The following is a 12,463-nucleotide window of genomic DNA, read 5'->3' as shown; positions in this document are numbered from 1 at the left end:
TGGGGAACATTCCTTGTTTCTCATCTATTTCCTCTGAATTCCACCCAGGCCTTTCAGAGTCTTAGCTGGACAGCTTAAGAATTTGAAAAGGGCAATTAAACAAGATGTTTAGAGGTTGGAAAGGGAAATCTTACAATCAAAGAAACCCATGTTTATAGACAAATCCCAAGAAGACTCCAAAGACAAAGCAACTAGTTCAAGCCAAAGTTGAAAAGCAGGTGAACCAAGAGGAAAGATGTCATCTTTGGCACACTGTGGGAAACAGTGGCCACAGAGTCCTTGCAGCATATCACTCTCCAAAAATGGGGTTTGAATCTTTGCTTACGGCCAACATGGTCCATACCCTGGTTAAATATGTCTGTGAACTGCTTGGTCACAGAGCTGACCCTTGGAGTATACAGAGCATAAATTGCAAAAGTGCGTTTGGATATGGCCTGTAGCTATCATGACTACAGTTTTCAATTGTGAATGCCTTATGTTAGATAACAAGACCTACAGGATTTATCTCATGTCTTTAATCATGTGAAAGTAGATAATTTGAGTCTTAGTTATCTTAAGCTCCTTTTATAAACAGTGGAGAAGGAAAAGCATCTTTTGAGGACAAGTTATCCCATGATAAGACTGGCATCCAAGTCAGAAGGAATTACTTTCTGTCTGAAGGGGATCTTTCTCTTCAGATGCTAGAGCAGCCTAAGACAACTAATTAAAATTTAATATGTCTATTGTTAGGTATCTAAATTAGGCAACATGAATTCCATCAAATATTCAGATTCAAAGCCCTAAGTGAATGGCCATCTCTGAAAACCAAGCCAGTTATGTGCCGGTGAAAACATTATAACAAATCTGTATCCTAAGATAAAAAATTATACTCACCTGATACACTTCTTTTAGTTTCCATTGACTTAAGTTAGTAGAAATATAGTTTCTGTTAGAAGTTTTGTTTGTTATCAGGGTGACTTTTAAAATTAATGCAATTTATATACTTGGTAATGTTTTGGGGATTTTAATTCTTGATCTTGTTTGATTCTGTTGCCATTTTAGTAACCACCTGCATGAAACCAACTTCTTTTTCTTTAAATACGCCCTTCTTTTTCTTCAAATAGCCTCCAGTTGTTGATGTTTTCTTATACATTCAAATATTTAATGCAATAATAATGGCTTTACAACTTTAGGTTGGTTCCATTTTACATAATCATTATGGTCACATCTTTAATTATGTAATTCATGTCTCATACCTTCCAACTTCAGCAAGCAGGGAGACAAGGATCCTGCAGATAAAAACTTCCTACATGGTTATGATTTATTCTTACAGCATCATTCCTCATTAATAAATACACTGCCTTCTGGGAAAATTACTCCCACTCTCTTCCACTTTCCTCATTTTTGCCCTTGAAATTCTAACACTTCAAAATTCTAACACTCAGATGCTTGCAGCTAGCTCCTATTGCTATGAATTTCTCTCACATACCTGTCGCTTCTCTTCTTTTCTCATGTACCCACTGAATTTTCTCCCAGCAGGTTCCTCCTCGTTTTCAGTATGAATGCACACATACAATACTGAAAGCACAGAAGAGTGACCTCCATAGCTTTTAGTTTCAGGATTTGGCTTCATGTGTTTACAAGAGATGAGAATTGTAGGGAAAATTCTGGCTGATCCCAGGCTGCATAGAGTATTTAGAGTCAAACTGTGGAGATGGTTTATGTGTAATCTCATGGCCTGTAGAGCTGTGGAAAGCTGGAGTACCCTCAGTAGAAATGGAAAATCTGTAAAATTTAACCAAGCACCTCTTTATCATCCTCTGCATCAGACTGAAAGATTAAATCACCAACACAGATTTTGGTGTGCTAACCTAGATTCTCTCATTCTTCTTCAACATCAACTCCTGGCCTACCTTGCTCTTTTCTTCTACTGGTACCCAATATAAAACTGACTATGCACAGTATCCTTGTAAAAAGCCTTTGGGATGGCAGTCTGCACAGCAGCTCTGCTGCACTTCCTCAGGTGCCTCTGCACTCAAGGCATAGAAACCCACACTTCTGTGGGTTTCAACACTCATTTGGAGGCAGCAAGTGGCAGTGAGACCTGCCTCCACAGTGTTCATTATTATCATCATTATTCTAATCTGGCAGTGTCATCAGTCCTGGTGTGTTCTGTAGTTGCCTCCTTCAGTCTCACTTTTATTTCCCGCAGTTATTCCCTTATCACCAGGCACAGATTTGGGGGTGAGGAGAGGTGGTGATGATAGCTATTTCTTCCTTACTAGGAAGAAATAGCTTTTTTTAAAATCAGCATCTGCTGACATTCATTTAGTTTCTAGAATTTCTGTTTTCTCAGGTTAGATGGTCCAGGTGCCCTATGGCTGACACTGGAAAGCTTCAGCCTGCACACTGCCAGCTAGTTGAGGCTCTGAAAAACAAAGTTGCAAGCTGAACACACCTCCAGTGTCACAGCCAATCCTACACAGAAAAGAACTTAAAGTCCCAAGTGTCGAGTGCTGCTAGTCATCATGCTATCTCTTCCCATGTGTTTCCCACCAGTTTCCAGAGAAATAAAAATAAAATGCCATCTCTGGCAGAAATGTGAGTTACATCTTGTCCCCCGTGCCCCCACTCCAGGCATTACTCCCACTCAGATGCTGCACCCGCTGCCCTCACCAGTGTGCATGGCTGCATTTGAATTGGGTCACTCCAACAATTCAGGTTAAAAATACACCATCACAATCACCAAGAAGAGCTAATTTTAACTCAGATCATTGCAGTGATCCCGTTGGGTTTTTGTTCTGATGGTATCTAGGGAAACGTGACCTCAATTCTGGTCACCGTAACTGCTAATTGAACTCCACCCGTCCTTTATTCATAAAGGAATCCACACATTTGGATGTTAACTATGGAGTATAACGCTGTTCTCAGAGTTAATGGCAGCCTTTCCACTGACTATTAACAGATATCTCCTGGAGCAAATACAGAATTTGGAAAGCTGTATTTTAAATCTCAGTCTGACCCCCACACAAAAGACAGGGAAGACACAATATCCAACGCATATCGGTAATAACCAGCTGCAGCCTTTGGAACTGTCTGTTACATCTTCTGCACACAAAGAAAGCTCCAACACTTCCATACAGACACCCTGGGATCTCAAACAGGAGAGCAGGTCAAGTGCCAGCAGCAGGGTGATCACTCAAGCTTCAAGGATCAGGTCTCTTCTCCCAGTTGCTGTGGTAGAGGCTAATTGGCAGAATGACTCAGCAACATGCATGTACTGAGTTTCTCCTTTTCTCCTCTTCTCTTCTCTTCTCTTCTCTTCTCTGTCTCTTCTCTTCTCTTCTCTTCTCTTCTCTTCTCTTCTCTTCTCTTCTCTTCTCTTCTCTTCTCTTCTCACAAAATGGTATTAAATCAAAGTTTATAGACCACAGCATCCCAAAAAACAAGACTCTGCTTCTGTTACACTGGAGGCTGAATGTAATGTCAAAAAAAAGAGGCTTTTTTTCACAGAAAGAAGAGAAACAGTGAAGAAGTCCATGTCATTTTTACTAGAAGCATCCTCTATTTGTGGGTTGGTAATGCAGTGTTACCCCCTGAAATCCAAGGTCACATTTGAATTACATCACCAGAAGACAGTTTTGATTTTAAGTTTGTGCTTCTAGACCACGCTAGACTGCCAGACCACTGCACAAACCCACAGCTTTAACTGGTGCTATTCTGCACAGCTAGAGAGTCTTCAGAAAAGTCTGGATGACAGAAATAGCGGCTTGACACAGTGGGAAAGAGATGGACCTGCCACCATGAGAGATGTCTTAGCAGCAGATCTCTGCACCTGCCTTGGTCAACCCATTTATCTCACCTGGTATTTTCTGTGTCATTAAATACACCCATAACACTTTAGATGAAAATAACTGCAGTTTACAAGTATGGTTCACAAAGTTCAGCTGGCTCCTCAGAAAGGTGCCATGGTTTAGCCCCAGCTGACAATTAAATACCATGTAACCACCCCTTTACTACCCTCATCCCCACAGTGGGAGTGGAGAGGAAAATCAGAAAAGGTAAAACCCATGGGCTGAAATAAGAACAGTTTAACAACTGAGATAGATTAAAATACAACAACAATAATAATAAAAATAAGAATTATAATAGTGGTGAAACAGGAGATAACAAAGAATGAGAGAGGAACAAAACTGAAGAAAGATGAGTGATGCACAATTCAGTTGCTCACCATCCACTGACTGATACCCAGCCTGTACCTGAGCAGCAATCAGCAGCTCCTGGCCAGCTCCCCACAGTTCATATACTGCACATTTCACTCTGTGTATGAAATAACCCTTTGGACAGTTCGTGTCAGCTGTCCTGGCCATGTTCCCTCCCACGTTCTTGTGCACCTGCTTGCTGACAGAAAACTGAGAATTCCTTGACTTAGAATAAGAACTAGAGAGCACAAACTAAAGCATCATTGTGTTATAAACATTATTTTCATACTGAATCCAAAACACAGCACTGTACCAGCTACTAGGAAGAAAATTAACCCTAAAAATTAACTAAAGACAAAGCTAGGACAAAAGAAGACTGAACTTCTTCTGTAAAAGATCGCAGTGACCTTGTGCCTGCAGAACAGCAGCTGACAACCCATCCACCACATCTTTAGTTTATTATGTTTGCTGTTATCTATTTCTATGTCTCTGTTACACACATAACAATAAAGATTCTTAATGAAGCACAGCTTAAGCCACAGTTACTGGTGAATTGACAGATACTATACTGACATCCTAATTATGTATTAATGTAACATCTCGAATGATGCAGGTGTTTTGTTACAGACCTGCAGAGCTGTAGTAGGACATTTTAGTGGTGTAAGCCTTGCAACACCACAGCTGCAGGGACACTGCTTCTCTGCTTGGTGCCCTTCTACTCCAGAGAGGACTTGGATTTCTTGCTGTACCCTGGATAATCCCACAGGTACCAGTGGATAGCAGGGAGAGACATAGAATGCAGACATCAGGTGGTGGTACACCTGGAACTCCTGCAAATTTTGCACTATGATCTCTGCTCTTGAGACCCTGTGCCTCACACAAATGAATAACCTTTCTGCCTTATACTGCTGCTGGTAAAGTGTGGGTAGTGAATGTGGTTGTGAATTATTTTGAGTGCAAGTAACATTTACTCCTCAGTAAGACTAATTGCTTTCATCTAATTTAAGATGCCATTAAAAATTATAACCATGTGATATCTTATATTGGTAGGGAACTTTAGAGATACCTCCCCTTCCTAAGAGAAGCAAGATCAATATTGAAACTACATCAGGTTGCTCAGGTCCTGTCAGTTCTGAGTATTTCCAAGGATAGAGACTGCATGTCTCCAGATGCTTGTTCCCATTTTTGATTTTTCTTCACAGTGAATTTTTTTTCTTTCTATCTAATCTTCCTTGGTGCAGCCCGTGTCCTTGGCCCCTCTCCTTGCTATTATGCATCACTGTCTTCTCTATAGCCTCCCATCATTAGTTTAAGATTCCCTCTGAGCATTCTCCAGGCTGGACAAAACCAGCCCTTGAGATGACATGGGACGTTCTCATTTCATAGCAAGAGAACCCACGTGCATGTTTAACTGCAGCAGTACAGTCCCTGCCTGTCACACTGCTGCTATCCAAGTAAAGCAGCCACCATGCCCCATTCATCCACCAGCCTTCCCAGCACTTCACCATGAACTCCATCACAGTGGAAACCCTCACCTGTTTTTCCAGCATGGCAGCTCACGTGATCAGTTTCTAACCCAGCCTGGTGCAAATGCCTCAGGCAGCTTTAGATTGTTATGAAAATGCTCGAGCAAATCAAATATTTTTGAATTGGCTTTGCTCAGGGGATGACTTTGTAGGCAGCTGCGCCAGATGAGCAGAGAAAAAACTGTTGGCCAACAGGTGGGTTCATCCAGGTCCATTGGGAATGCAAAATCCTCACCCCTCTGTGGTTGCAGCTCCCACCAGATGAGTGGCACAGCAACAGCTGCTTGAGCATTAATTCCCATAGGCTCAGGCTCCTGTGCTTGATATTTTTTCTCTTGAGGTTTTGTCAAAACTTTTTGAGGCCTCAGCAGAGCAGTAATTGTTAACAATAACATTTACACAGGTGTATGAACTTTCCACACGTACTGTTCCTGCTTGCCAAGCAAAATGTTACAAGGATCAAGAAGAAGAAAAATGCAGCAGCACAAGAACTTAGTTAAAGCACACCCACACGTGCTATGTTCAAACAGAGAAAGCAAAACAAGCAAAAGTCTCTCCTAATCCTTAAAGGTTAAGAGGCTTAAGTCAGTTTTGTAAAGACATTTTGTCTTGTCACACCAGCCTATTAGAGAAGCCACTTTAGACCAGAGTAGAGTAGCACAGAACAGAACAGTTCAGTTGGAAGGGACCTACAGTGATCATCTAGCCTAACTGCCCGACCGCTTCAGGGATGACCAAAAATTGAAGCACTTTGTTAATGGCACTGTCCAAATGCCTCTTAGATACTGACAGTCTTGTGCCATCAAGCACTCCTCTAGGAGGTTTGTTCCAGAGTTTGACCACCCTCTTGCTAAAAAAAAAATGCTTTTTAATATCCAGTCTCTGTTGCATTTTTGAACCATCCCTATGCATCCTGTCACTGGATTTCAGCAAGAAGAGATCAGCCATGTCCCCCTCCTCAGGCAGCTACAGGGAGCTACAAGGTCAAAATTCAGCCTCTTTTTCTCCATACTAGACAAGTCCAAAGTCCTCCTCCACTCCTCACAGGACATGCCTTCCAGCCCTTCCACCAGCTTTGTTGCCCTCTAATGGATCTACTCAAGGACCTTCCCATCCTCCTTAAATTGTGGGCCCCAGGACTGCTCACAGTGCTCAAGATGAGGCTGGTGATGCCGTGTCTGATGCACCCCAGGATTCAGTTTGCCCTCCTGGCTATCTGGGCACAAACTGCTGACCCACACTGAGCTGCTGCCCACCAACACCCCCAGATCCCTCTCGGCACAGCTGTTCTCCAGACTCTCCTCTCCCAGTTTACACTTGTACCTGATATTACCCTGTCCCAGGTGCAGAATCTGGCATTTGGATTTGTTGAATTTCATCCCATGAATCATTATCTAGATCCCTCTGCAAAGCCTCTCCTCCCTCAGAGTCATCAGCACCTCCCAGTTGAGTACTATCAGCAAACCTGCCAATGGGACAGGCAACTGCTACACCCAGATCATTTTAAGTATATTGAACAGAAACATACCCTACAGGGCATCTCCCAGAGGTTCTCCAACCACCAGAGTCTGAATAATATATGTGTGATAACCCTTTTGAAGTCTGTTGGATGTGTACTTTTATTTTGAAAACTGCTGAAACAACTTAGCTAACAGTCATGGCTGATGAACTACGTAACTGCAAGGACTGGGGAGGCATCAGCTTGGTCCCAAAAGACAGGGGCAAGGCTAAGTCAATATGATAAAGCTCTCACATGGCCTGTGCCCTGGCACTACTGACTCCAGGGCTCAAATAAACCTTTCTGAAATATCTTCCCCTGTGCTGCTGCAGTGTGCACCTGCAGCAGTCAGAGGGAGCAACAGTACTGTGGAGGAAAGTCAGACTTATTTTGGGGACCTCACTGCTACACTACAGGCTTCCAAAGGTGGGATCCTGACATTTCTGGATCCTGTACATTTTAAAACTGACATGGTCAAGCCAGTGTAAGTTCCCACATGCACATTCATCGTGCCTTGGCAGCCATCAAAATAACCAGAAGAAAATGAAAGTTCACAGTTAGACACTATTTTTCCTGAAGATTATACACATGTAGTTGAAAACTTAGTTTACTCTCTCTGGCTTAACTCACAAAACTACATTTCCACCACTCAGCAGCTGAGCACAGAGGGAAGAGAGGACTCAGCAGTAATCTGAACAAGAAAGTCCAGCTGCTTTTCGTGTAGGTGTGTGTTTGTGCCAAGGTGGCAGCTGAGTGGTGATGGACAACAGGAGCAGAGCAGGGCTGGGCCCTCCAGCACTCCTCTCCTGCCAGCACATTTTCATCAGAGGCCAGACATGAAGCACATCAAAATCTACACAAATAACACAACTCCAGTAAGGCCACGACAACTCTGCAGGAGTGAGTGCCGGCGTGCAGACACCATCCTCAGCAAAAGCTGACTGCAGCCCACAAACTCCCATCCCATGGTGTCTTTGCATCAGGCTGTGACCACTGCTGTGGGTGGTGAGTCCCCCCAGCTCTAGTGACCTTAATGACAAGACTGAGACCAGAGGAAGCCCTTTGTGTTTGAACTGGGTTTCTCACCAGCTAAACTTTATATTGCAAATCAACTAAATGAGTCATCAAGCTCTCTTAGTCTTCACTGAAGTGCTAATCCCACCTCTCCCCCAGTTGGTTGAGTCAGAATGTCTCTCCCTCCAGCCCTGCTCTGCTGTACACGATCCAGAGAGGAACTGCAATGTTAATTCTCTCATCACCTCTTCCATGCCTTCAGCCAAATATCCTCACCTTACCATTTGAGTCAGATTTCTGATTCTTTTCTTCCTGTGAAAGGGATTTGGCAGATAAACCCTCATTAATACTATAATTCTTATTAAGAATTCCTTGCTAATGAGAGATCTGCCAAACACATGACTAGGCTAATTTGTGCAGTGCTTGTTCTCAGCAATACCTGCACTCTGAAGTTCTGGTGTCCACCAATTATCCAAAGCACTGGTACAAATCTTCTGGCATAAAGAGGCACAACCCCATTTTCACAGACTTCAGGAGACAGAGGACAAAACATGCAAAAATCCTGTCTTGGCTTCCTAGATCTCCTGCAAGCTACTAATTTCCCACTTCTTCCAGCCACAAACAGGCAGCTGCTGAAACCTACTTCTACTAGGATCTTCCCACAGAGCAGAGAGGTGGGTGGGCAATCCTGCTCCACCTGCTGCAGAGCTGGGCTGCCCTCTCCATGAGCACTGAGCAGTCACACACACCATGGTAGTGACAGCCAAGTGCTCCCACCAGTCTTCCAGTGCACGACTAAAGAAGCAAGGACCCTCTCCAGAGCCTCTCCACCTATGTGGTGCAGGGAACTTGAGCAGGCTCATGATGCTTTAGGCTCCCTGCATAACAGGTCTCACATCACTGACCTGTAGCAACAGGGGTGGCTAAGTGATGCTGCTTTTTGCATTGCTTTTCCATGACAGCCTTTTAAGGAAACAGTTCTCAGAAGATCACAAGCATAGCAGAGATGTTGGAGGCAGGATGCAGAAGCAAAACAATTGAGCTCAGCCATGTCCATGCTGGCCCTCTCCAAGGCTTCCAACTCTCTGCTCTGCATTTTATACCTGCAAGCACTAAGGTGCACAGAGCCAGGTCCGTGGGACTGCAAGGAGCCAGGTCCATGATCCCCCCAGCTGTGAGCATCCCTTCAACTCCAGCATGGGTGGGACAGCAGAGGTAAGGAACAGGGGCTCTTCCAGCCTGAGACAGAGGAAGTTAAATTCAACAAGGCACAAACATTGCCAATTTTTAAGTGAGGAACTGAATACAAAATCAACAGGAAGAATTGCCGTGAAACTTATGTATGGAAATGGCCCTTACTCTGCACTTTTTACTCCAACCAACCTGGCTGCTGCACTGCCTCAAGCAGTGGATTACACTTTGTGTGTTATTGTGCTCCCAACCATCCAGTTTCCCTGCTCCACCTGGCTGTATGCTGAGGTTTGCAGCCTGATCCCCTTTTGCCACCAACCTGGCAGCCAAACTAGCCATGACTGCACCAAATGGAGAGGCTGACCAATGGCAAGGAAAGACTTCCACACACTTCAATATGTTCTTCAGCAGAAAACAGATTTAAAAGCAGGCTATATTCAATTACTTGTACAACTGGAATATCCTTGTTACAGGGCTTGTAACTATAGCAGTCACCTAAACAAAGCTTTAAAGAAAATATTCCCTCGTTATTAAAATATTGATTTTAGATTCTGATTCAGTTTCTCAACCCTCCTCATTTCTGACCTCAGAGGTGCTGTCTGCCTCCAGGTCTTAAAAAATACATGGAAAAGGAAGAGCTTGGCTCAGAGACACCAAGTATCCTCAGCTAGTACTTGTGTCTTGTGCCAACAGAATGATGCTTCCTAAATATACAAATACTAAAGGATCAGGTTGTCATGTGGGGATTGGGAGGTTTGCAAACATTATAAAAGTAACCAGCTAGCAGGGATGTTTCTCAGAACAAGTCTCAGGCAATTAAACTGAGCCTACATTAATCACATTGCAAACGCAAAGTATTACTTCAGTTGGAACCAGACTCATTTAAAAGCTCAGGCACTGAAAAAAAAAAAAAAAGAAAATTAGGGGGAAAAAGCTGAAGTATTTGGCAATTGGCAATATACATTAAGGTCCCTTGATATTATGGCTGGATTATCTTCTATCTCCACAGACTCCATTCCACAGTTATGACTCTTCTATTAGTAAGAGTCATGCAGGCATCGCACAAAGGCAGCATTGATTTGTTATTCTGTAACTCTATCTGGATAACCAGGGAGAATTTGTTTTGAAAAGATCCAGCCATAGCCTCTTACTTTTTTCAGCTGCCTATTAAATGAGTATGTAGCCAGGAAAATGGGACACAGAAACTGTAAGATGGATGTGATCTGCACACGTTTTTCTCAAGAAAACAAGTACAGTGCATGTTTAACAAAAGGGAGTAGCTCCAGGGTTACATTTTATTATGGAGCTGAATGCAAACTCTTGAATATACAGCACCTCAGGGAGGTACATTAGGAAAGGTACAAGAAGGAAAGTATTTTCTTCATGTGAGGAAGAAGAAATATCTTCTTGAAACATGTCTGGAGAGTCCCCCCTGGATGCCACCACAGCTGGTTTGGCTCTGCAAACTAGCCCACGTGAGTTCCAGATCAGGTGGTCTGTGGATTAAGGAGCTATACCAGCTGCTTTAGCTTCTCTCCACATCCCACTGATCTTGGTTGGACATTACTAAATAAAAAGCAAATGTGCAGGAAGCTCAGTGACTAACAGATGTATTTAAGGCCAAAAAATATTCAGGTACCTAAAATACTGCAGCAGCAGCAGTTTTGTTTTATATGGTCAGGCTCAGAACAAACAGAAATTGCTTCACAGAATACAGTCAGAATAGAAATCAAATACAAATGTATCTGTGTGAAACCTGGCATGTATTTTTAGGTGCACACACCCACACACATATGCAGCCTGAATAGTTCATTCCCCTCCTCTGACACAGTCAGGGATGCATGCCTTCAAGAGGAAAATGAGCCCAGGCATGCTCCTAACCCAATCTGCCTGTGCCACCCCTATTTTTACTACATACTGTATCATGTACTGGCTTGAAAATCTTTTTATTTCAGTGACTTTCCTCCCTCCCTCTACATTCTCACAATGCTACTCAGTTTCTTCCAGCAACACAATAACAAAGCAGATCAAACCTGAAATTCTGCAGTTTAGTGCTCAGTACCAAAGACTGCAGTACTTATGCTAGGGGAACAATCTACACAACATTAGTTCTCATTTAGGTTTCCCACACTGGCTTAAGGTTTAAACCCTGACCTAAGACCCTTCAGCAAAATATCAATATGGAATCACTGCAGTCACTTCCAATTAGCAAGTGATGGCAGCTTATTTACATTCCCATCCCATGAGCAGATACTCGTATTTTAAGTAGCAGTTATCCAGAAGGCTCCTCACAATTAACATACAGGTTGTCAGTTTCAAGGTTCTTCAAATCAGCCACAGTATCTGCTTCCAAAATTAAACCTGCACCGCTACAGTGGGCTCTTTGGAGAGTGTTTCCAAATCTCCAAATCCCACCTCATGCCTCCTGAACTGTGGCACTCCTTCCCTCCCAGAAATATTTGCTTTACCTTTTCTGTGTTCAGATAGCCTTGATCACCTGCATCCTTCCTGAACTTCTCTGTGGTAATACAGAAAGGCTGAAAATCATGCTATAAGCATATGGAGCAAGGTTTGCTAAAATGGAAGATTTCATGATTCATTAGACTGCTGAGAAACCTTAGACAGGAAGAAAAGATTTGCAGCCGGGTTTCAGAGATGAAGTGTTCTGTCATCAAATGGGAACCCTTTTGCCCTAGGTGCTACCCTGGTGTGTTCTCCCCTCCAGAAGCTCTTCTGATATTTCACAGGCATCAGAGGGTACTTTCCCATTAACAGACTCCACCAGAAGTGAAGGATTCAGCACTCTGTCCTCCATTCAGCCCCACAGGCAGCAGACTGGCAATCCTGAAACCGCTCCTGCAGGACTGACTGCGCTACAGAAGGAGCATTTCTGACATCAACAAAGTTTTGGGAAGGTGACATCACACACACCCCACTGTGACCCCTGCAGTACAACAATCTTCAAAACAACAACGAAGCTCCATTGTAACCAACACCAGAAACCTGATTTAACTGTGCCCTTTAAACTTAAGGCAACTGGAGTAATTCTATAA

The sequence above is a fragment of the Serinus canaria genome, chromosome 3 (genome assembly GCF_022539315.1).
Source record: "Serinus canaria isolate serCan28SL12 chromosome 3, serCan2020, whole genome shotgun sequence".
In the NCBI taxonomy this organism is placed as follows: Eukaryota; Metazoa; Chordata; class Aves; order Passeriformes; family Fringillidae; genus Serinus; species Serinus canaria.
Note: the sequence above shows the minus strand (reverse complement) of the source record.